At 48.6% G+C, this 25,962-nt stretch overlaps 1 protein-coding gene across 3 annotated transcripts in view; it reads left to right on the top strand.

Moving 5' to 3' along the window:
- The first annotated feature begins 249 nt into the window (after positions 1 to 249).
- LOC101921310 (leucine-rich repeat and fibronectin type III domain-containing protein 1-like protein) overlaps positions 250 to 25,962 on the top strand; it is a 53,494-nt gene continuing 27,781 nt past the window's right edge. For all 3 annotated transcript variants that reach the window (XM_055792486.1, XM_055792487.1, XM_055792488.1), the window contains exon 1: positions 250 to 432. The gene's annotated coding sequence lies outside the window, so the exon portion shown is untranslated. The remainder of the gene's footprint in view (positions 433 to 25,962) is intronic.

The following is a 25,962-nucleotide window of genomic DNA, read 5'->3' as shown; positions in this document are numbered from 1 at the left end:
CTAATCCCTCAGCTGCAGGCTGCGCACCCCCGGGGGATGCAGCTCCGCGCCACCGGCCGGAAAGGGATGCTCGGGGGTACCAGTGGGTACCACTCCCCCCCTCCCCGGTCCCACCCCCCCGGTACTGAGCGGGAGGGGCTGCAGCCGCACAGGGGCTGCGCCCGTGGGGCGGGGCCGCCTCCCCCCCGCCCCCCCCCCCCGCTTCCTCCTCCTCCTCCTCCTCCTCCTCCGCTGCCGCCGCTGCGCGGAGCCGGGGCGGGGCGGCCCCTGCGGCAGCGGCTCTGCCCGGCTCCGCCGGCTCCGCGGGTGGCTCCGCGGGCGCGGTTGCTCCGCCGGGGGACGGCGGAGCGGGGGCGGCCCCGGCCATGGGCGGCGGGGGCTCGGCCGGAGCGCGGCGGGGCGCGCCGCCCCTCTAGGCTCGCCGGGGGAGAGGTGAGATGGGGGGGGTCGCGGGGGGAGGGGGGTTTGGGGGGGTCGCCGCGGTGCGAAGGGGGGGATCGATGGGGAGAGGAGGGCGCCGGCTCCCCCGCGCTCCCCTGGCGTCCCGCTGCATCCCAGCATCCCCCCAGCAGCATCTCAGCGTCCCCCCAGTATCCCACCAAAAGCATCTCCCCCCCAGCATCCCCCCAGCAGCATCCCAGCATCACCCCAACAGCATCCCAGCATCACCGGCCCCAACGTCCCCTCAGCAGCATCCCAGCATCACCGGCCCCACCATGCCCCCAGGATCCCCCCAGCATCCCCCCAGCAGCATCCCAGCATCACCGGCGCCCTGATGTCCTGCGGCCAGCGCCGGGCAGGGCGAGACCCAGGTGGTGGCAACCGGCCCGCAGCTGTGCTTTCATCGCTTATTATTATAATTATTATTATTATTATTTTTTCTCCTCCTCCTCCCCGTTTGATAAATTGCAGTGTCATCGTCGGATGCGCCTTCCGCAGCCGCGTTGGGGTTGTCGCGCTTCGCCCCACGGAGGGGGAGAGGGGGAGGTGGGCGCCAGCCCCCCGCGGTACCCGCATCCATCCCCGGCATCTGCGGCACGCCTGGCTGGAGCGGGTTTTTCCAGGGCACGGGCTTCCTCGCGGGGAGTTGGGAGGCATTGAAATAATGGTCACCGATGCTTTCACCTCGCTCTTCGTCGGTGTTTAATTTTATTTTTTTTTAATTTTCCTTCCCCTTCTTCACTGCTGGAAGGGGGTGCCTGGATGGCACCGTCCCGCTGCTGGGGTGGCCACCCGTTTTTTTCTCAGGGTGCTGAGCACGGTGTGCCCTTTCAGAGGGGTGCAAAGGCTGCGGCGAGCTGGCGACGGCAACCGGTGTTAACCCCCCAACGTGTGTTCCACCCTTCCACCCCAACCCTCCAGGCTCCTTGGCTCTGGCAGGGCGCGACGGGCGCTGCCGTCGCGTGTAGCGTCCCCGGCAAGGGTGACAGTGTTGTCATTGACCGAGGTGACTCTCTGCCACCGAAAAAGCTGCGCCGAGCTGGGCTGAGTTTGCTGGAGCAAGGTGGGGGGGGCATCTCCTCCGGGCTGGGGGCCTCGCTACACAGAAAATTTGCAAATGGGGTTGTGTTTTAGCAAAGGGGTTTGCTCTAAAAGAGCCCCCACATCTCCTATGGTAGCTGGATTTATACATATATTTATATTTCTTCTGCTGCTACGGTAAAAACTCTCACTGTGAAGCACGCAGAGTGCTTACTCTCTTTTGAAACCTTAAAAATACCTTCTGTAGTTCATTGTTTGTTTGGTTTTGGTTTTTTTAATATATATATAAAGATAAAGCAGCAGTAGAGAGAGGTTGCACTCAACACTCTGCTTTTTAGTGTGCCTGGATGATGATGATGATAATTAACGGGCAGATGGCCATTATCCCCCCCCCCCCCGCCCTTTTACATGATTTAAGAAGAGATTATATTTTTTTCAACCTTCTGTATGATTTTCCAGGTTGGTAACCCAGGCGACTCTGAGCTCGCCTGCCTCGCCACAGGCAGTGCAGCATTTTCTCTCCGCTGCCTGCCGGCTTGTCTGATGCTGGAGGATTTTTTCTCCGATGCGCTGCCGCGAGAGGGCTCGTTCTGCGCCTGCTTTCCGCCATGCGCACGTGGGAATGGAGATGCTGCACACTGGACCCACGCTTTCCCGGGGGGAATAAATCTTATTCCTTACCTGGTTTTTATGCTGGTGCTGCTGGGGCTGGTAAATCTGAGCTGCCAGGATGTTTGTGGGTTTTTGGGGTTTTTTTTGTTTTGTTTTTTTTTTAACCAGCAGCCACATTATTGTTATAACCCAAGGCTTGCAGCGGTGCAAGGGACGGCTGAAGAAAGCCCCCCATCGCTGTAGCTGGGGTCGCCGATGCTTTTGTTCGAAATCTTCCATCGGAAATAAGTGGAGCATTGAGGACGGGAGGTAACGTCCTACTTGGAGGTGGCAGGTGTGGGCTTAATGAGTTACGGGCATCGTTAGGGCGGCGGCGCTGCCAGTGGGTTGTCTCACACTGTTTGCACGTGCAGGTCGGGGCGGGTGGTCGTGCGCTGCAGAGTTCTTGGTGTTGCTTCAAATGTGGGGTGGTTGCTGTTGTTGTTGGGGGAAATGGTTAGGTTGGTTAGCAGCATGTTAACCCTCCAGCTGGCCTGAAAAACAAACCCTTTTTTTTTCTTTTTTTTTCCAAAATGGAATTTACCAAAAAAATCTCCCTGTCCTAACACCTGCATTTTTTAAAAAATTTTTTTCTTTCAGGCAAAAGCTTCTTTTTCATGAGAAGGTGCCAAAAAAATAACCCAACAACTAGGTAGGGAACTTCTAGTTTTCCCATCTCTTTCAACCAGTTTCTACTCACCAGTTCTGGTGGTGGGCGTTTGGAGTGGGTTTTCCTGCAGACTGTCAATGAAATGGCACGGTGACAGCTTCTTGGCCCGTCGGTACAATTGGGCTGATCAGGTTACTCCCTCCTTTGTGAAAAAAAAATTATATATATATATACAGTCTACTTGAAATAATTAGGTATTCAATGACTGGAGAGAGATACATTATTTTTTCCCCCAATAATTTCTGTGCACCCAGGTTGAGGATGCTGCAAGGAGCCACTGGACGCTCCGATGAGGGTGATGCAGGTGGCTTTTAGGGTTGGCACCTTGTTTGGTTGGAGTCTTGGGATGTTGTAGGAGGTGGGTGGACAAAAGCTGAACCTTTCTTACTACATCTGCAAGATATGAAAGCGCGAGATCTTAACTGACCCCTCACCGCAGAGGAGTTTTAGGTGATGATGTTTGAAACGAACCTGTGGGCCAAGGAGTGTTTTATTCCCTGCTTGAGCATCGCTTGGTTGCAACTGGATTGCCCCTCGTTGCTCCTGCTGCTGCAGTTGCCCTCTCTTCTGGGACGGGCTCCTTGTTGCTTGTCCTGTCGAGGGAGTTAAAAAAAAAAAACAAACAGATTTTTGATAGATCGTTGCAAAGTGAGCGCCTGCCCTTGGGTTTCATGGTTTGGCTTTAGCTACGCTGTGCGCCGATCCCAAATCGGGATATCAGGATTCCCCGCCAAGTGTTGGTTGCCAGCCTGGGGCAGAGAGACGTGACAGATGTTCCTCATGGAACTTATTTTAGAAAATGTGTGTGTGGGTGGGATCATTGTCACCTGCATGAAAGATTTTTTCACTCACGTAACAGAGGGAACGTTTCTATGGATTGAATAAAGGGAATTTTCTTGCAGTACGAAATACCGGACAAAGGAAAATTCTTTGTAATTTCAAAAGAGAAGCTACACTGATTTTTTATTTTTTTTTATTTTTTTTTTTGATGACAAAGAGGATCTCCACTTCTCTGATCCAATGCTAAGCTCTGCATCCTTTTTGAGGAGGGCAATTAGTCTGGGAAAACTGGCGACACTTAGCTGCAAAGTGACAGGAGTTTGCCGTGAAGCGGAGCGTCTTTGAAATACGTGCATATTCTTTTCTAATCGGTAACAATCGCGCTTCCAGACAAATTTCAAGGATCACTGAACCTCTGCTGAGCCCTGTCACATGCACTGAGTGCAATCCGGCAACGAGCAAGCCTCCCCTCCTTTCGCGGCCGCTGGTGCTTTCGCTTACTCAAAGCTGAATTATTAATATCCTTATGGATGCTCGGTGATATCCAGCTGGCTTCAGCCAGGCTTTTGTAGCAGGAAAGTGGGAAGCTTGACAAAAACTTGTCTTGCCCAGCGTTAGCAGCTTGTTATTGTCTCGGCTCGCACGCGTGGCGTCTTGAAAGGAGGGTTTTTGCGCTGCCTTCGCGTGCTCCTTACCTTTATCACGACAATTGTACCTGAATTCGTGACTCTCCTCTGTGCTGGAGATCTCAGTGGTTTCTGAGTGGGTTCTGGTCCTTGTGCACATCACGAATTTGGTATTTCTAAGGGTGCGGGTAGCATTGACCTTAGCGCTTGTCTTTGGACTTCGGGAAGTTCTGGAGGTGCGGGGAGGAGGGGAAGCAATAGGAGGTGGGAGGGAGGGAGAGAGGCAGCGTATAAAAAAAGATTTTAAATTGCTAGACTAAAAGAGTTAATAGCTTGTGCCCATGTTGCTGACGTGGGTTTTTGGATATATATTTTTTTTTAAATATTTTTTTTAATCTAATGGGAGGTGGAATCAACCCTTAGATGGCTACGCTTTGTATTTTGGAAGCGTATTTGCCTATTTATTTTCTGAGATGAACGCTAAGAGCCCTGGCTGTGATGAAAATAATGTGTATTGATCGGAAAATATCTTCCGGGGCCCGTTTTTCGCCAAGTCAGCAACTTGATTTCAAGCGCAGGCGAATCTCTCTCAGCACGGTGGGCAAACAGTACGCGGAGCACGCGTCGGAGCGGAGACACGCGTCTCGAGATGCATCAGGGAGGAAGGTTTGTGTGGGAATTGGTGTCTTTCTGTTCGTAGTGCCTGGAAAACATCTTCTGTATGAGCCAGCAAAATGGTGATGCAAATTTTGCTTTGGCTTGTGTGTGTATGTATATATAGATATATATAGATGTAAGATAGAGCTGGAAGGTGCAGGGTGGCTTTCATACTGGGAGATGACCTTCCATGTCCACGCTGAGGTCTCTCTGTTGCTGGCTTGCTTACATTCTCTTGCCAGATGACCTTTATGTTCAGAAAGGGCTTTTTTTTTTTTTTTTATTTCTCATTTTACCATCTTTGAAAATGGTTTGGACTTAGCCTACCGCTTCAGGTCACGAAGCCAAGGGAGAAGCACGATTCGGGGGTTGGACTAGGTGACCTTTGGAGGTCCCGTTCCAACCAAAGTGATTCTGAGGATTCAGGGTATATGACAGCTGTGAAAACAGCAGTGTTTTACTTCTGCATCATAAATAATGATGAGAAACGGTGTTTTTTGCAGCGCGTTTGCCTGTCCGTGCTGGTCACCAGCCAAGTCTGGACGGGAGGTCGTGTCACTACATGACCATCAGCTCAACCTGGTGTGACGGTGTCCCCAAGCAGGGCGCTGGATGGGGCTAGGGCTGCCCCAACCACAGCTGGTGGGTCCTGCTGGGAAGCTGGGTCATGTCCTTGAGATGTGCGATACGGGGAGTGTGAGCCCCGACCTGTCGGCGGAACACCACATGTAGGCGTACGTAAAACTCAGCTTGCTCTGAGCACCAGCCCTGCCCCGTGTATTTATTAAACCTGAAAAAAAAAAAAAAAAAAAAAAAAGCTGAGAAAATTGCATTTGGCACCAGCTAGTTATCCCCTGCAAGCCTTGAATCTGCTGCCTGGTTGTGCCTGGAAGCAACGCCAGTTGTTCTCCTGGAGAAGACCCTGCGAGGAAAAGCCACCGCGACTTGGCAGGAGGTCCGGGGTGGTTGCAAAGCAGCTGAGCATCCCTTGGGAGCCTCCCTCCACTGGGGGCTTTACAGGGATTTCCTTGCTGGGAAAAACAGCGGACTCAAACAACCGCGTATCCCCTTTTCTTTGTGGTTGTAAACCACGGACCTGTTCCTTTCTGCTCCCTCCACCCCACCACCACAAAAGACTTGAGATATGGAATCGTTCTTCTCTTCCAGCTGGGAAGAAACACAGCTCCTGGCATGGATGCCCCGGGTGATGTTCTTACGGGTTTGGAAATAGCCATGCTGGAGCTGCCGTCTGTCCTGCTCAAACACATCAACGTGTGGAAAAAAACCTGGGTGTGAAGAGGGCACGGCTTCCCCTCGTGATCAACGTGCTGGAAACAGCAGGGGTGTTGTGAGGGGTTCTGGTGGCATGTCAGGGACGCTTTATTATTAGACAAATGTTCTTGGAGCAGCATGACTTCCATATTTTTTAATATTTTTTAATATTTTGATTTTTTTAAGCTGAACAATGAGATGCGTAGGATGAGCGGTGGTACGTAGAGCTCCACGCTACCCATCAAAGGGACCATGGGTCATGCTGTCTTGAGGAAGGCTGTTCCACCTACCTGAGGCTGATTATTTTTGTTGCTTCTAATGATCCATTAAATCAGGAATTAATTTAAGAGTTTGTTTGGGGGGTTTTGGGTGGGTGTGGTGGGTTTGGTGGATTTTTTTCTCTCTTTTTGGTGCTAGTGAGAGCATGCTTGAGGGTCGACGTCCACGTGAAACACCAAGATTCATGCATGCTTCATGCAAAGCAGGTTACAAATGCTTTCAGCCTTCAACATCTACTGTATAAAATCACTAGATAATTCAGAAGAGCATCGCTTTCTCCTCCTCTCCCACGAAACAAGCTGTAAGTGTGAGGAGGACAAGGTGGGCGCGTTGTTTGGCCGTGTCCTTTCAAACCCACCAGGCACATGGCAGCCTTTGGATGTGCGCGGCGCCTCTTAGCGCTTGCAAAAGCAGCCAGATTATTTAGCTTTTTTCCTTTTTTTTTTTTTCCCTCCCCTCTACAGCTCTTCCTTTTCTAACTGTAATTAGAAGCCATTTCTGTGTCTGAAATTACAGGCTCTTAAATTCACCTGAGAGCAGATCCCTTTCGCTGAATTCCCCAGTACTATTTATGCCATCGGCAACAGAGAGAAATCCTGGAATAGCGTTATTGCGTGGCACTCTGAGATTATTATAGAGCGAGCAATTCTGCTGCGGTGGCACATTTTTTTCTCCTTATTTTTCTGTCGAGAAATGCAACGTGCGTAAGCAACGCTAAACCAGGTCATCGGCAGTAAGTTGTGCTTGTGCCTGCTTAGTGCCGGCTTTCTGTATTCTATTAAGCCCAAAATGTGTGTTTTTAGTGTAATATGATTTGGTTTGGGATTTTTTAAATTTTTTTTTGTATCAAAGGTGTGGTCTAGGGTGGGTAAATTACCCTGATTTAAGGTGAATTTGGGGTAGGTGGATATAGAGGTTGAATTTGTGGATGTTTTCTTAGCAAGCTGAACGGCCAGCGCACCGATGAGCAAATAAATGGTAAGATTATTTTTTTTTCTTTTTTTTTTAGGGCCAGTGCTTCTAAAACAGAGCTCTGTAATCCTTTGAATTCCCTTGAATAGCTGGATGCCCTGGAGCTGGATGTCTAGCTACAAGGGCTCCCCTTGGTTTTGTATTTCCAAGGGATATTTGCATGAGAATGAGTAAGAGCAGAGGATTTCTCTGTCGGGATGCAATGAATGGGCCTTATCCATGAATCCCTGGAATGAATGGGAAGGCAGAGGAGGTGGTGGCTGCTTAAGACGTGGCGTGACTATTTCCTGACCGTGGTCTTGACCCATCGTTGGTTGCGATATGTAGGAGAGGGACCTTTGCCCACCGCTGCTGTGCAACACCGGGAAAGCCGTTGCCTTTTCTTGCAGCTTCTTTATCTTCTGGCTTTCCTTCGCCTTTTTCTTTTTTTTTTTTTTTTTTTTGGCGGGGGTGGGGAGGGGGGGAAGTAAGCCTTTAAAACCCCCCGTTCTCTCGCTGACCGGCCACACGTAAAGATTTGGGGGTGTTCCAAAAAACTCGGTTTTGTCTTGGTGCTTCATCAAACGCTCAGGGCTGCCACAGCACCGGCCTGAGTGTTTGTCTTCAGGCCAGGTTTTACCCCTGAAATATTTTTTTTTAAATTTATTTTTATTATAAAATAATTTTGTAATTTATTTAAATAAATAATTTAATAATTTAAGTTTAAGTATTTTTATTATATTTATTTATTACAAAAATTTATATTTTAGTGTGGCTGATGTCAGCGGCGTGCAGTTTGTTGGATTTTGCTTCTTTTTTTACGGACCTCTGCCTAGGTCAGAGGGTTGCTAGGCTGGGTATGTTGCCCAGAAATTATCTGTATTAAAGAGAGGGGAGGGGGGGAATACAAATTAAAAAAATACAATTAAAAGGCTTGGCAAGGCTTTGGTCCTTCATGACACCGCTCCTATTTCACGGTGCCTGAAGGATCTCAACCTGCAGCATGCAGAGGCTTGATTCACCCTCATTTTGAAGCCTTGGATTTGTTTCTTTCCTCCAATTCTGCTGCTTTTTTTTTTTTTTTTTTTTTTTAATGAAAATATTCTTCCTTGAGTCACCGTAACTAAGATCTGAATTGCAAATTATGTTCCATCAGAGAAAAAGAGGGGATTCCCCAATCCCCTGACTAATCATACCCAGGCAGTGGAAATCAGTGGTGCTATTAAAAAAGCCAGGATGGGAAAACCAAATGAAATCGGGTGCTTTTCCTGCATTAACGTGCCGGCGGATCGACGCTTAGCTCGTTTTTCCCTGAAATAAAATGCCTCTTCTAGGAATATTTCTATAATAGCGCTGGGCTGCCTGCAGTTTCCGAGCTCATTCCTGTTGGCTAATTTCATAATTTCTTCCCCCCTGAACTTCCAATTTAGCACCCACACCTTACTAATTAGCAGAGCTATGAGCGCTGACAGGGAGTTCTTTGGCAAACTTACAGATCTCAGGCAAGTATTTGGCTGAGATGGGCGGAAAAGTGGAGGATGCAAAAGACGGAGGCACCGCGAATTGTTCCAGTGGCATTTAGGGGTCCTATTCCTCCTCCTCCTCCATTTAACTAGAAATTTCATTTAACTAAAGATGTGTTTCATGCCAGAGATGTTACGTATATTACTTTGTGTGTGTAGATGCACATACATTTAGATGTAACGCCGCCAAAGCGGTACCTTTCTATGCCGCTACGCTACCTGTCGCTTAGCAAAACCACCTTGGTTATTATTTTGCAGCAAGAGAAAAATACCTAAAAATGAGCTAGAGGTGACGAGGAGGGCTCTGGAAGTTGGAGGGGGGAATTCAGACTGGTTTATTTAGGTGAGGATGGGAATAGTGGGAGCTGGATGCAGGGCACGGAGAGGAGAAGATGCAGGGCACGGAGGGGAGAAGATGCAGGGCACGGAGGGGAGAAGATGCAGGGCACGGAGGGGAGAAGATGCAGGGCAGGGCACGGAGGGGAGAAGATGCAGGGCAGGGCACGGAGGAGAAAAGCCTGTTGGGAATATCTGCAAGAATCAGTGGCTTGATCTGTTTGAAGTTTTTGCTTTAAAATGTAGATCAGCCCCATCTGTGAAGAGTGACAAGCACAGTCCTTGGCATGCTTCGGATTTGCTGGTTTGGGGGAGGAGGTGTCCTTTTTCCTTTTTTTTTTTTTTTTATTTTTTTTTTATTTTCTTCCTTTGGGGGGATGTGGTTGTGTGTGTGGTGGGGTTGGGGTTGGGTTTTGCTGGGGTTTTTTGGTTGGAGGATATGTGGGGTGTGTTTTGGGGTGGTGGTGTGTGTGGTTTTTTGCTTGTTTGGGGGTTTTTTAGCTGTATCTGCAGCTGTCCTACATAAGCTGCTGAACTTAGCAGCTCTGGCAGTCAGAGGGTGGGCAGCATCTTTCCCTGGAGGGGTCTGGAAGCTGCCTACAGTGGGCAGCATCTTTCCCTGGAGGGGTCTGGAAACTTCCTACATCCAGGCACTTCTCCTTTCCCTTGAGGAGGAAGGCGCCGAGGTTGGCTTTAACAGTTCACGTGCCCCCAAAGCCAACGGAGCTGGTTGCATTGCACCGCAGAACCCTCGGAGTTATTCCCGACGTCAAGTTCAGCTGTGTCAGCATGCCGCTGGAGGTGAATCAGCCCCGACAGAGCCAGAACTAATTAACCTTGGGTGCAGAGCGCTGCTCATGCCGCTGCACTTCAGCGCGTTGCAGCGTGAGCAGCTCTGTGCCTGGAGTAGATGTTTTCCAGCTCGCTCAGAAACCGTTTGGGCTTCTCTGATGGTGGGGCTGTGCCGATGCAGGAGCGTTCCCAGCCTCTGATAACATGGGGTCCTGCAGGAGACCCTATTCCCACCCCAGTTTGCAAGGAATTAATGCTGCTTGGATGTCCTCGTGTCCTTTGGAAAAGCCTCTGTGCTCCGGCACATGCTGGGAATTACTTGGCCCGTTGTTCCAAGTCGATGGATGGAGGAGAAGGAGGATGTGGAAGTCACTGGTGTGATGGTCTCCATGCATGGGATTGCTGTAGATGGACACATGAGACCCTGCAAACTCGTGTGGGACCTGGGTGGCTTCTACACTTGCTGCGGTGCCAGGAGGACGTGTCGCCTACGGAGCATCAAGGCAGATCTTTGGAGCTTCATACGTTTATCTGGAGACCTTGGAGCATCCGTGCTTCGCTTCACGGATGTGGCAGGGCAATGGCATGGGTCACACGGGTGACTGGCAGCACTGGGAGGCATATGGGAATGACCTCCCTTGCTGCCACGAGGCTAAACGAAGGAGATAGCGCTAAATTTACAGGGAAAGCCCTTGTGGTTGTCTTCACACCGCTCCATGGGAGCAGAGCGTGGTCTGAAAATGATGGTGTCCATTATTCTGCTGTCTGAAAATGGCTAGAGCAAGCGAAAGATCATCACATTTCATTTTCTCAGCAAAATTTGATATCAAATAAGGATTTATTAGAAGGTAAGCAGCTCTGGGACCGTGCGGTCAGAGACCCAGAGCCACCAGGGGAGATAAAAACGGGCACCAGCAGACACGGTCACTTTATAACTAGATACATTAAATATTTTGCACTCTGGAAGCCTGGTGATGTTTCTGCTGCGGTGTCTTCATCACGGCTTTTTTGCAGGGGCAGTGGCGTAGGGGGGGGGAGGTGGACCTGGGTCTGGTGTCACACACAAGGATGCGTAGACTTGGAGACCAAAAGGACACGCGTGTCGGTGGCCCAGGGAGCATCCCACTGAGGTGTGCTATGTAAATATGCAATAAACACGCAAATGGCTTGCGTGGGTGGTGGGGGGAAGGGCAGGTGGAGATGTGGATAGTTCAAGTGTTTTTTGCTGTGGTTACACAGCGTGTAGCTGGGAAAAAGGTTTATTTTAGATGAATAGGCGTTGGCCTGGTATAGATGTGGGTCTGGTTGCTGCTTTGTGCCTGCTCCCGGCATAGTTAGCGGGTTTTTGTGGTTCCCCAGGGTCTGCAAGGACATCTCCAGGGGGAGTGCACTGGGTAGAATTATTTCCCAAAGGAATACACCCCTCCCCTGGAAAGGACGTGGGGTGAATCCTACACAGCAGACATGAGCACATCAGGGCTTTCTACTGTTTTGCAGGAATGCTTCTGGAAGAATCCGCCCTGGTGGCAGAGGCACGGGGAAGGGATGGGGGATGGGATGTTTGTGAGATGCTGGTGCGCCTTTCTCCCCTGTCCTGTGACTCCGTGCAACATAAATCCGTGCAAAATAAATCCAAGCGCTAATAAGGTGATGACACTTTTAACACTTATTAAATATTAAGGGTGGCCTCTCCTGGAGGTGGCGTCTCTTGGAGGTGGCATCCCTTGGAGGTGGCATCTCCTGAGGTGGCCTCCCTTGGAGGTGGCCTCTCCTGGAGGTGGCCTCTCTTGGAGATGGCATCTCCTGGAGGCGGCATCTCTCGGAGGTGGCCTCTCTTGGAGGTTGCATCTCCTGAAGTGGTGTCCCTTGGAGGTGGCCCCCCTTGGAGGTGGCCTCTCCTGGAGGTGGCCTCTCTTGGAGATGGCATCTCCTGGAGGTGGCATCCCTCGGAGGTGGCCTCTCTTGGAGATTGCATCTCCTGAAGTGGTGTCCCTTGGAGGTGGCCTCTCCTGGAGGTGGCCCCCTTGGAGGTGGCCTCTCCTGGAGGTGGCATCCCTTGGAGGTGGCCCCTCCTGGAGGTGGCCTGGTCAACCGGGGTTGAGGCTTGGGGAAGCCTGCCTGTGCTTCCTTGCGTTTCCAGTCCCTCTGGGCCAACTGCTTCAGCTCCTTGGCTTTGCTCACAAGACTTCCCAAAGGCAGGAAAAGTGGAAGATGCCACGTTGCTTGGCCAAGGTGGCGACCGGGACCCGGGAAGGGTTATTGATAACAGGAAAATCAAGATTAATAATTCTAAAAGTAGCGTAGGGAAGGAGTAAAGCAACAGGGCAGTGCTAGGACCAAATAAATCCAATCGGGTCCTCACCGTGTCAGCGTGCAGCCCCCGAATGCCGCAGAGGGAATTTCCCACACGCAACCCTCAACCCGCTGGAAAAGCAGCATAATTTTGCTTTTCCTCTATTTTTTGGGTTTTTTCTCCCTTCTTTTTCCTGGCTTGGCACAAGGCTCACCAACCACCATCTCAGGGAGGCTGTCACTTTGAGAATAAGGTTGGTTCAAGAGGATGCCGGGTGTTGAGATGCAGCTAATTCGGTCAGACGCGGCAACCGGGGGGGTATCGAGAAGCTTGTGCAAATACTCCGTGTCGCCGTCGTCATTACGCTTTACTTGCTGGAGTATAATCCTCCCCTAAAACGCTCAGAGAGATAAGATCATGCCTTATCTTTCGGGTTTGCTTTTCCATTTCCATTTTCTTTGCCTTTGTCTGGGAGCTTTTGCACAAAAAAAAAAAAAAAAAAAAAAAAAAAAAAATATTCTGCATCTCAAAGCATGTTTGAATTTAGCAAGAGGCTGGTAATGCCTTCCCGGATAGATGCTGCAGATTTTTCTTGCATGTCTAATAGTCATTATTCCTCGATCTCATTTTCTTTCTTTTTTTTTTTTAATTTCGTTTTTTTTTCTTTTCAGCAGTTTGCAAAGTTTTTTACAAAAGGCGATTTGCTGGCAACCGCCGTGGAATACAATTGTTGCTGCCTTTTAGGTGGTGTTAAAACGAACCTTTAAAATCATCCCTGTAAAACATCAATTTATCAAATAATCCTGAAAAAGAGACTGGAAAAGGAGTTTTTTTGGATTTTTTTTTTTATGTGTTTATTTATTACTACTAAAAGCTCGCAGAATAAGATGTTTGTGCTGGGTGGTTCTGTTTTGCACCTGCATCCCTCCGTAAAACCACTGAGGGAATTAGAGGGATTAAATTTTTTTTCTTTTTTTTTCTCCTTTGCAAATATTCTCCCCCTCCCCCTCTGTGGGGTTTTGGTAGGGGGCTGGGTTTGTTTGGGTTTTTTTTTTCGGTGTTTTTTTGGGGAGGGGTTGGGGTGGGGGGGGGTGGGGGGTTTGGGGGGGGTGATTGTTTTGGGGGGAGTATTGGGCTTTTGGGGGGGGTTAGGGTTTTTTTGGGTGAGAGTTGGGGGATTTTGGGGGGGTGGGGGGGGTGGTTTTTTTTGGGGGGAATGGGGTTGTTGTTTATTGGGGTTTTTTGTGGGGTAGGGGTTTTTGTTTTTTTTGGGGGGGTGGGGTTTGGAGGGGGTTGGGGTTTTTTTTGAGTTTGGGGTTTTTTTTGGGGGGTGGTTTTTTGGGAGAGTTTTGGGTGGTTTCTTTGGGAGAGTTTTGGCGTTTGGGGTTTTTTTGTTTGTTTTGGAGGAGGAGTTTTGGGTTTTGGGGGGGTTGAGGTTTTGGAGGGGTTTGGTGGTTTGGGTTTTTTGGGGGGGCGTGAGGTTTTTGAGAGTTTTGGGGGGGGTTGAGGGGTTTGAGGGTTGTTTTTGGAGGGTGGTTTTTTTGGCGTTTTGGGGGGGTTGTTTGGGTTTTTTTGGTGGGTTTTGGGGGGTTTTTTTGGGGGGGGAGGGTGTTTGGGGTGGGTTTTTTTGGGGTTTTTTTGTTGGTTTTTTTTTCCCAATGTGTTCTCTAATGGCATCTGTGTGGCTATTGCTGCAAAATGTCAGCGCCGGCATCCCTCTCTCTGTGTGTTCGTTCACCTTGGGAGCAGGATGAATTCAAAGGTCGAGTGGGGGAGGGGTGGGGGAGTGGAAATCACCTCCTGGGACCCAAAGAGCCCATCGTCAGCGGCAGAAGCTGCTGGAACTTGGCACGAACTGGGCTTTGTTGGCAAATGTGCCGCTTTCCCCTAGTAGAAGGGGAGGGAGCAAACAATGACGCCTTGCAGTGGCACGGCGCAATGCGCCTCCTCCAAATATTTGGGAGGTCAGTGTGGTAAGTCAAAAAGCATCTCTTGGACCCCCTGGAAAGGCAAAAAGGAGGTAAAGTAGTTGATGGTAATGGTAGAGTTGCCCCATGCCTTCCTTCAGGAGAGGTTTTACGATGAAGGATGCATAAGGAACCATCATGAGTTCCCAAAATACGTGGGGGAGCGAGAACTTGAGCTGTGAGAACATCCTGAGGCTGGTAGGAGCCTCATGGACCTGGTGGTCTCCCGTGAACCTGGTCAAGGGTTTGAGATGTCACCCCCTTTGTGGTCTTCCATTGAGATGCGTGGAGCAAGAGGGGAGATTTTGCTTCCCGAAGTGTCAGAGCCAGCTTTCCTGGCTGCCGGCACAACGGCTCGGTGTCACACCACGATGCCCAGGTGGCCACGTCGGATTTTCATGGGGTAGATGGGAATAGGGGAAAAAATATGGGATTTTCATGGGGTAGATGGGAATGGGGGGGGGGGGGGGGGGGGGGGGAATATGGGATTTTCATGGGATAGATGCGAAAAAATATGGGATTTTCATTGGGTACATGGGAATGGGGGGAAAAAATATGGGATTTTCATGGAGTAGGTGGGAATACAGGGATAAACTGGGTTCATGTGTCAAAGCCATGAACATATTCCGAATCCCTGGCACAAGTGGTGATGGTTGCTGCTCCGGACACAAGCTTGTCCCGCTTTGCAGCGTCAGCTTTCACAGCCAGGCAAACCACAGCAATTCCCACAGAGATCCTTTTCCTTGGTCACCTTTTTTCTTTTTTTTTTTTTTTTTTTCTTCATTTTAAGCCAACAGCTTTGTGGCATTAACTAATTGGCTTTAACTTTGTGGGAATTAAAGCAAAATAAATCCCCAGGTGGATGATTTTGTTGGGAATTAAAATGCAGCCGGTCGTCGTAGATGACTGGAGTCGGCTAATCCTGATTTGCAGCCGTTGAAACCGGGATTAGAAGCGGTCACACGAAGATTAAGTGCAGTCTGAATAATCTACGAGGAATGTAATTCAGATTAAATAGCTTGTGTTCTTGTCAAGGCAGCATGTTTGGCATCTCCGCGTGGTGTGCCCTTCCCTCGCCTTTCTTAGAATGAAAAGAAAACTGCTGCCTTGAGTCACAAATTTTCCCCAGCAGCTTTTTGTCTTTTTTTTTTTTTTTTTTTTTTAAAAAATTCCTTTTGTATTGTGCTTGGTGAACAGATATTCACATTCCACATTTCCCCACACCGTAAAAATGTGACGTTTATAAAGAAAATAGTTAAATTATTAACCAAAAATCCAGCCTTGGATAGGGGAAACAAAGTAAATCAGGGGGAAAAATTATTTATTTGTTCTATGTGCTAGAAATTGTGTTGTCCCATGGTGGGGTGTTGCTCACCCACAGAAGTGGAGCAAGATGAGCAAAGCGAGTGTTTTGGGCCTGAGCAGAGACAGAATCGCTGAAGATGCTCTCGGTGGGTTTGCTGGGAATTCAGAGTGGGAGGACCTCGTTGTCCTAGCTGGAGCAGTATCATCCTGCTGGCTCCAGGATGAATGTCCTACAGGGGTGTTGACTTCCATAGGTGCCTTCTTTTTCTTTTTTCCTTCCCTCTCTTCACGCAGTGGCTTTTCCCGCTCTCCAGGGCTCCTCTCCCCCGTTCCACATGGAGGGATGCTGCGGCTGCTGATGCTGACACATAAGCCGAGAGCCCAGACTTACCTTGGCACACGTCTGGTTACGCTCGGGCAGCCTCCTGGATCATCTTCTGATTCACTTCCCACTTAAAATGTGCTGGTTTTAAACCGCTTGGGGCTGTGCAGAACCAGGATAAACCACGATGCCCTGCAGCGATGCGCCAAGAGGCAGCCAGATGATGTGCCGGTTTGTCATCACCTTGATTCAGAAGAAGCTTGGTAGCTTGCCAGATTTGTGATGTTCATCAAAACCTCTCCGTTTTGAGACAGCCCGTTTGACCCCAGCGGGTAGTGCTTGGCAAAGACCTCAGTTGTACCGTGCCACCCCAGTGCAGGCTTCGTGGGGTGCCACGGAGGGGAGGGTGATGGTCAGGAACCTACGTGGCTCTCATCCATCGTCGTTGCAGGTGGTTTGATACACTCCCTTGTCCTCAAATGATGAAGGATTCAGGTTTACGCCGGTGCGCCGTCTTCTCTGCCTGGGAGAACAGAAGAATTTTGCTTCAAGGGTTTCATTAACACTTTTCCAGGTGATATAATCATTTATGTGAGAGCGGGAGAACTTGCTAAAGGGCTCTTAATGAGCCCTCTCCACTGTAATTTCATAGGATTGCAGCCTGGATAGTGCTTTTTCACATGTTAAAGCAGCACTTGCAACCCCAAATTAGCCCCCGGCTGCGAGCTGAGGGGTCATTTTCCACTAGAGAAGGAGCAGAGTAGCCCCCACCGCTTTCTGGTGGGCTCACCTGCTTGGCACAGGTCATGTCTGAGCCACCAGGTGCTGGTCTGCGACGCTCGCTCAGCATGCGGAGCCCTACAGCATCGTGCCCCTCTCTTCCCATTTAATGAGCATCCTTCAGCTGTAGCACCCTCCACGCGCTCTGGGGTTGTCGCTTTGGCCTCTTCGTGTGCTCGCATCCTTGCTCTCTTCAGCTGCAGTAATTATATGCCACAGATTGCAAATTGTGACCTCTCCGCCTGGCGTACATTTTCCTTGCGTCGGTCAAAAGATGTGACTTGGACGCTTCTCTGCGCAGAATTATGCGATAGACGCGCTCTGTCCCACTTTGGCCTTTGCACGATCCTCTGCTGCCAGGATCATGAACCCATTACAGTATTCAGATAATTCATCTTGCCCTCGGTAGTCTGATGCTTAACATGATGCTCTCAGAACTGGGGATGTGTAAGCGTCGCTCCACAGAGGGACAATTTCTTGGCCATCGCAAGAAAAATGCGGTGTGCGTGACATGCGGTGGGTCCAAGATGCAGCTTTAGGAGCAAAGCCACTCTGGTGCCTCCTTCCCAACGTCTGGCTTTTGCATTTTGGAGGCTTGATCCCAAGCGAGCCGTCTGGACGTACGGTCGCCTGTACATGGGAGAGGAGCCCTGTGCAAGCCATGTCTTGGACTTCACGGGGGGCATTTTGGCTACCAGGGTCCACCAGGGGTCTTGAGAGAGGGTGACTTCTTGTCTCTGCCAAGGCTGCGGTCCGTTCAGCGGTGGTTGCGGCTGCTTTTGCCTTTCGGAGCAATGCTTCTCCCCAGGTTTTTTGGACGTCTGTAGTTTGTGGAGTTGAGCTTAGGTCTGAGCTGTCATCTCCTCTGGCTCAGCCACAGGGAGTTACTCTTCTTATTGTGCCATGCGCTTTTTTTTTCTGTTGGTTGGGCTTTTTTGGTTTTGGGTTTGTTGTTTTTTTTTTGGCAAAGGATACTATTAGAAGATAAATGATGTTTAAGAGATAATCAGTACAATTAGAACAACAGCAGTAACGTAGATTTACTGGAGCAGTGCAGCTATTTATTAAGTCTAAGTGTGCAGGTCCTTAAATTCCAGTTGGGATTTTGTTTGTCTATTGTTCTGTTTGTACTCGGCATAATACCAGGGTTGGGTTCTCTGCCAGAAACAATTCGGAAGATAAACTGTTCCATCCATGAAAACTTCAAACAAAGGTGGTGGGTGGTTTTTTTTCGGGGTTTTTTTTTTTTTTCTTCCTTGAAGACAGAGTACTGGGTGAAACAGCCCCTGGTTTGTTTTTGGTTTTTTTTTCAAGCTGAGTTTGTGAGCATAAAGATGTGATGAAAAGGTCTGATCTGGCTTGATCTTAAAATTGCAGCTACCTTGTTTTTCCTCGTTGAGACATGAGCCTTCAGACTAATTTAGTGCCACTCGCTCCCTTAGCAAGCTCCGCTATTGTTACTTATTTTGATAGCGCCGTGAGGTTCTGCTTGCGTGTGCACAAAAGGCACAGAAGAGGCAGTTTTGCAGATAAAACAAGGTTACTGTAGCGCAGAAGGAGAACCTGGGTGGTTTTCCATCTGAGCAAGGAAGGGGAATAAATACCTTCCACATATGCAATATAAATATAATATAAAATACCACAGGCAGGATGCGAGCGCTGGAGCAGCCCTGCGGTCTGAGATCTCTAACCCCAATGCGAATTTCTACAGGTGCCACCCCGAAAATTTTAACTTGGGGTGTGTGGGCAACAGGGATGGTGAGAGATCCCCAGCAAACTCGCTAGCTGCAGAAGATTCAGGCTCCTAAAATTAAAATTTGCATTATTATTTCTTTAGCTGTCCCCTAATTTTATCCTTGCTTCTCAGGATCGTTGCTTTGACAGGTAGATGTTTTCCTCTACGTTTTAAAATTTGGAGAATTGCTGCTTACCAAAGTAGAATAATTAGAATCACTGAGGTTGGAAAAGACCTTTGAGATCATCAAGTCCAACCTTTAACCCAGGAGTGCAAAGTCCATGGACAAAGCACGCCCTGGAACGCTGCGCCCACACAACTCCAGGGACAAGTCTGGTGTCTCCACCACCTCCTTGGGCAACCTCTTCCCATGCTTGGCCACCCTTTTCCATGAAGAAATTTTCCCTAATATCCACTTTGAAACCTCCCCCGGTGTAGTTTGAGGCTGTTTCATCTTGGTTTGTTGCTTGTTCACTGGGAAAATAGATGGACCCCCACCCACCCCCAGCCTTCCTTCAGGACTTGTGTGGCTTTCCCTGCTTTTTTTTTTTAATTCTTCTAATAAAATTAGAGTCCATGTCCTTCAGCTCTACAGAACCTTATGAGCCCAGCAACCACGTTTATAACCCGCCTAAACAAACGCAAGTAGCAGCTAGCATAGACCAAATATTAATGGCAGGGTGTATTAAATAAATTAAAATATTAATGAAAATCAAATTTAATCATTTGAAAACTGGCGCAAGGAACATGCCGACCGCTTGCCGGTGGTCTCGGGAGTCCTAAGGACAACCTCCATTCCATTGGCTGGATGATAACTCTTTCCCTTGGATGTGACCTTAGCAATAACCGTCTTCTTGGAGAAGACTTGTTATCTTCTTTTTTTTGTTGTTGTTTTGGGGGGGCAACCAAACTTGTGGTTTTGGGGGGTTTGCATAGCTTGTTCACCAAGCAGGTTGGGAAATGCTACGCACCCGCCTCCACGAGCCGCTGAGATGCTGTGGCGCGGCTCTTCTCCAGCACCTTCATCCTTGGCAGGATGGAACCTCACGTCAGTCGCGTTGCCCACCATAGACATGAGGGAGTTGGTCTGCTGAAGGCATCCCAGCTCTTTGCTTTCTACATTATTTCCTTCCCTTTATTTCTAGTCATCAAACCAATGAGGAGGATGCCATCAATATATATATATATTTTTTTTTTTTTTAGGAGCCTGCCCTCCTCTTCTGTATTGTCATGGTCTTACTTGTTCTTCTGAATCTTGGGCTTTAAATTCTGCTGCTGCTCAGTCGTTCCCAGCTCGGTCCACCCACTGCAGTTACTGGCTTCCTTAGCAAGGCAATTAAACTGTCTATCAGGCTTCAAAAAGGCTTTTGCTGAGATTTCACCCCGTTCAGATCTGGCAGGAGTTTTGAAACAGACAGGTGTGTTTTGTTTTGGTGGGTTTTGGGGGGGGGGGGGGGGGGTTGTGGGTTTTTTTCTTTTCTTTTGAAATTCCTCATCCTTTCTTCACTTTCCTGTGCCAGCAGCTTATGTTGCCATCTCGCTGTTGACCCGTGATAACCCCTTCTGTGCCTGCTTAGCGGTGAACAGTCAAATCTATATTGCAATTTTTAAAAAAATTAAATAAATATATATATATATACACACACACACTGTGTTGGGGAGCTGCAGCATGGCCCAAAGTAAGGTAAAAATTGTGACTCGTCATGCGCCGGCAGTAACGATCCCCAGCAGCGGTGTCCTGACACTAATTAACCTTCCCTTGAACTCGCATTACTGGAAAAGCGAGAGATGAAGGGCACAGAATCCCCAACGCCGAGCCGCTGCAGGAGGCTGGCAGCAGCTTTTTAGGATGGAGATGTCTTCTTTTTCATCTTGGGGTGGCTTTAGTGGCCCAGATTCCACCTCCCAGGGCAAACAGCTGGGAACGATGCGGTCGTGCACTTTCCTGAATCCTGGAAGACGTGCATGACCCGACCCTGCAGCCCTTAAGGGTCGCGATGATCTTTGGGGGTTGATCCTGCTTTTGGATAACCACACAGATTTGGGTTCTGTAAGAGACTGCAGATGTTTGGAACCAAGAATTCCACCACCCTCCTCCCGTCACGACCAACTCCTGGAGTTTTTCTTCATTATTTCTGGCGCATCCGTGTTCTCCTGGAGAACTCTCCATTTCTCTAGTAGCCTAAAACTAACAAAAGCCACCTGCTAAATTCCCGGAGTTATATGCAAAACAGGATAAGCAGGTAGGAAAGTAGTAGGAAAGAAACTTCCACAGTCCATAAATAAGAGGGAAACCTCTCTTGACGTGTTGTGATGTGGCGCCGTGCGCTGGTGGCCAGGGCAAGCTTCTGTTGCCAGTGGCGAGCACTAAAACCTCATCTTTGAGATCTTTCTTCAGCATTGATTTTAAAAGCAGCACTCAGCAAGCATCAAATTATTAATCCAACTAGTAACTCCCCCGTTTATACCTCTTCAGGTGTTTTATTTTTATTTTTTTATGTTGCCCTACAAAGACACGTGATGTGAAAATGAATAAAGCAGAGGGGCGAGCCCTGGGTTGTGTTTTTTTTAATTACTGCAAGGGGAATGGGAAGGAGGAGCTGGAAAGGTGGGGAAGAAATGGGGAAGCTGTTGCAAGGCTGTGCGTAGCCCCCAGAATCTGAGTTGCCACCAGGTCCAGTTTGGCCACTCACCGTCTGTCGCTTGAGGGGCGGGAGAAGGGTCGGGCTGGTTTGCAGAGTTGCAGCTAAATGAGGAAAATTCCCACCTCAGGGGCCGCTGCTTCGTTGGAAACTGACCTCGTAGGAATCTCGAGGAGGATTTCATTTCCGTCAAATAGGTACGGCGTTTTAACTAGGACAGTACTCGTGGATGTGTGTGTGTGTGTGGGTCTTGGTCCAGTTCAGTTGCCGAGCAGGATGCGCCGCTTCCACGTGATGCCTGGTGGGATGCAGGATTTCAGAGCAGAGAGGCTCCAGCGTTTCCCAGGGGCTCGCTTTGATGGATCCTTGAGGGAAACGTCCGCGTACTGCTTGATTTGAAATATAGTCAATATAATGTGCTTTTGCACAGGCAGGATAAATAATATAATTCCTGCTAATGGAACCTATTAATAGCCTGGCATTTGGAGATAGCTTATGAGCCCTGGGTTGCGTGGTGTGGTAGATCTAAATTAATTTTATTTCCTGAGCTTTCTCCTTGGGCACTTGGGACATGCTGCCTTGTTTTATGCAGTAAACTGTGGAATCACGGAATAGTTTGGGTGGGAAGGGACCTTTCAAGGTCATCTAGTCCAACCCCCTCCGTAAGCAGGAACATCTTCACCCAGAGGGGGTTGCTCGGAGCCCTGTCCAACGTGACCTTGAACGTTTTCGGGGATGGGGCATCCACCACCTCTCCGGGCCACCCGTGCCAGTGTCCCACCACCCTCATCATACAAAAATTTCCTCCCTACGTGTAGTCTAGATGTTTGAGCCTGTGTTGCTTGTCTGCAGCTTTTAATTTCTGGAGGAAAAGAGTCTCTTAACAATTTTTGGCCAGTTTAGAAGAAGAGCTTCTGTGAAGATTATGTTGAGATTGGCTGCCCTTTCTGCTTTGCCATGCCATTCAATGTTCAATCGCTGCAGCTGCTGCCTCTGCCGCGATATTGTCACTCCTAATTCTTCTGATGAAGTGCAATTCTGGAAGAGAACATAACCTCTTAATTTCAGGACAGATGGCCGCTTCAGGTTGTCCACATCACTGCACTGTGAATCCCAAGGGAGAATCCATTCCCCCATGGGCTCCCTCTAATGAACGCGCAGGAGGTTCCCAAAAAGCAGCGCAGGGTGGTGCAGGTTTGATGCTCAGCTCAAAGGTCACTGTTCTACCTTCAGCTTAAGCTCCTCCCGTTTTCCACCAGGACAGAGACCCTTTTGTATTCCATTAAGGCGCTAAGAGCGATGTCCTTGTATTTGGTCATCCATGGAAATTAAAATAACAGCCAAATCCCCCCTAAAAAAAAAGCGGTGGCCGAGCATTTTTGCCCTGCTACCACCTCTTCACTTTCCAGAGATGGCCATTTCAGAATGAAGTTCATCTGAAAGAAAATTTTTCTTCCTTTAGAGCAAGAAAGCAATTTTTGGAGAACACAGGGCATTGACCCAAACAGCAATGGGAATGCGTGAAGCGCTGTGGTTAGAAAAGGCAATGGTCACACAGCCAGGGTGAGCAGTCCTCTAGTCTAACGCGTTAAGGTTAGACGTAACCTGTGTTAAGGTCACCTACACCTGCTTTGTTTGCCATCAAGTAATTAGATTTGATATTTTGTGTTTTGATATTTTTCTGTGCTCGCAGCTTGGTTTGGCACCATAGGTTTTTGGGAAGTTATCAGTAGGTTTTATGATTCAGAAAATTACTTTAAACCCCTGTCTGTGTTCTCAGGCAGATTTGTTGGGCACATCTTGCCCCGTGCGTGCGGGTCTCTGTGGGAAGCATCACTTAGGGGGTGAGCACACCGGCACAGGTGCAAGGGCGCTTGGTCAGCAGCAACATGATGCTGCGTTTGTGTGTTGTCCTGCACGCCTCACCTCCAGGCATTCCTCACCTCCAGGTATTCTTCAAGGAAGATGCTCCAGGGTGCTGGAGGTGGACAGCAGAACTGCTGAGGTCAACCACCACAAGCTGGGGCTGGGCTGGGAAAAGCTGGTGCATCCAGTGGCTGGAAGCTGGGGTTGATACTGGGGCTCTTCCCCGCCTCCTGGTTTTACTTGCATTGCTGAGTTACTTGCATTTACTTGCATTTCTGAGTTATTTGCGTTTACTTGCATTTCTGAGTTCTGATTTACACGTTTCTCCTGCACGCTCACCGAAACCTGGGAGGGTGTACGCCTTAGATACTGCAAAGGAATTGAATCTTGAATAGTCCAGTTTATTATTAATAGCTTACTCCAGTTTGGGATAATTAACTCACTGGAATGGAGTTAATTGTATAGATTGTTTCAGTAGAACACCAGAGTTACTATCTCAGTGCAGCCTCTGAACATTCTTGTTAAAAATATGGAGTCTTACCGAATGTGGAGCATCCTACGGAGCGTTCGTGGAAGAGGCGTTTACACGTGCTTCGTGGCTCTGGTGGGATGTGGTACCTGCAGGTCAATTATCCCATCAGTGATTAAAACACCTACTAGTTTCACACCGGCGGTTGTCGTGAAGGTGCTGTGCAGTTCTTCAGACTTTTCATTTCAGAGCAAGACGGATCGAGGAAAAATGGATTAAATGAGACAAAAAGATAGAAAAGACTTTGTTAGGCTTGTTCCCAAACGAGTGCCCGGCAATTAACTGCGCTTGGCTTGTTAACTTTGCTGCCGCTGCTTTTCTGACCCTTTGGGAGTGTGTGTTGCTTCAGTTCCTGGTTCTTTCTCTGGTTAGATCTGGCAATTCTGCATTTCTTTGTCACTTTTAATGCATTTATTATTTTTTTATTATTATTTCTGCTCTGCAGGGAGGGTTAGACGTGGTTTTAGGGAAGGCATGTAGCCTCCATGACCCTTTTATTAATTTTTTTCCATTAATGCATCCATTGCTATTTTCTCAGCCAAAACCAAGGCTAACGTTAGGACGTTTAGTTAGCAACCTGTGAAAAAAAAAAAAAAAAGTTTTGAGGTCACCGAGGTAAGGACAGCGTTGGACACGCTTTTATTTCTAACGTCTGCTCAACTGGGGTTAGCTGGAGTAGCACAACATAATTTTATGCAAATATAGCAAAAAAGGGGCTGGAGCTTTGCAATGGTTATCTCCCAGCAGCGAGCCGCCAGATTTCCGTAACGCTTTGCACAAAGTGGAACATCTTGTAGTGCTTTTGCAAAGCGTTTAATTACTGGTAATGCTGATGCTTGTGTTTCTCAGGCCTCACGTTGAAGGCGGCAGACAACGATATTCTTTACGTTTTAAAAACCTTGGAGAGCAACGCTAAGCTTCTGGAAGGTCAGGAAAAAAAAAATCCCAGGGGCATCCGCAGTGGAGTTCAACCGTACCCTTGTGTTCCTCAGCCTGCAGAAGTTATTTTCATAATATTTTAATAATAACTTTATTATTAAAAAGGAAGGCTATGATCAAGTAGGCTTTTAACAGCCAGGCTCTGAGGTGCTCAAACATTTCCACGGGGGAGGGGTCTGTGTTGTGTCAGTTTTTCCCTTTTAAGCTTTCCAGGGTGAGGATTAAAAAAAAAAAAAAAAAAAAAAGCGGTGGTGTAAGCATAGCAGTGGTGTAAATGTAGCGGTGGTGTAAACGTGGTGGTGGGTTTTTGCTCCAGAAGACCCTGTGCAAAGTGCCGTGCTTTAAAGCCTGGTTCCATGGGAAGTTTGGATCGTAGAAACCTCACGCAACCAGTTGGGGTTGGGAAGGACCTTCCAAGGTCGTCTGGTCCCAACCCCCCTGCAACAAGCAGGGACACCTTCTCCTGGAGTGGGTTGCTCAGAGCCCCATCCAACCTGGCCTTGGATGTTTCCAGAGATGGGGCATCTCCCACCACTCTGGGCAACACGTGCCAGTGTCCCACCACTCAACCACCCTGGTTCCCCCAGCCTGGCCCCACAGCAGAGATGCTGCAGCCCTCGGATCATCTTCGTGGTCCCCTCTGGACCCATTCAGGTGGGTCCGTGTCTCTCCCATGCAGAGATCCTGCTCAACTCCATGCAGAACGTAGCCAAGAGAGGTTGAACATCCCACTGGAGATGAAAACCAACGCGCGTCAGGAATGGTTCAGGCGTGGTTGATCCTTCCCATGCATAAAACAAGACCTTGTCAGTTAAATTGAATATTTACAGGGGAAGGGAGACGACTTACAAATACCATGAGAATCGTACCGCGGCGTACTCAACGGGCAAGAGGCACGACGTACCTGCTGCGTGTTGTATGAAGGGCAAAAAAAAATGTTTCCCCAACCAATTCCAGTTTCTACGTGTAGGGTAATTGTGCGAAATAACAATACCTGTGGAGCTGGGCTCCCTTGTGCTTGCCAGATGCTAAGGAAAAAAAATTAAAAAAGTTAAAAATGGAGCTTTCTGGTGCTTGTGTAGTGCCAGACAATTCCAAACACTCTTCAATTTTTCATACAAATTCACGTAGTGTGGAGCCTTCTGGGAGGATGAGAGTGGCGAGACCCTTATTCAATATTTATAGCGGTGCTTGCTCTTGCCCTGGAACACCAGCTCGTTTTCCTCTTGAGTTAGGTAAGTTCTTAGCGCTGGAAGTCGTTGCGTAATGTTATTATTAATTTTTGAATGTTGTGGATTTTTATTTTTTTTTTGGTGGTGGTGTCGGCTATCTCTTCCGATTTAACTGGAATAAGGTGTTTAAAGGAGATGGCTTGTTTTAAAATTATTATTTTTATTTAAAAATAATTTATTTAAAAATAAATGATGTTTAAAGGAGATGTACTTATGCAGAACATAAGCAGCCTGAAGGTGCAGCTACGTGTAGCGTGTAGAACCAGGTGGGGCATGGTACGAGCTGGTGATGTTTAACATCAAGAGGCACTCCCCGCCTCCTTTTCTACTCAC

This window comes from Falco peregrinus, chromosome 20, assembly GCF_023634155.1.
Source record: "Falco peregrinus isolate bFalPer1 chromosome 20, bFalPer1.pri, whole genome shotgun sequence".
Lineage (NCBI taxonomy): Eukaryota > Metazoa > Chordata > Aves > Falconiformes > Falconidae > Falco > Falco peregrinus.
The sequence above is the reverse complement of the archived record's forward strand: the minus strand, read 5'-3'. Positions and strand labels throughout refer to the sequence as shown.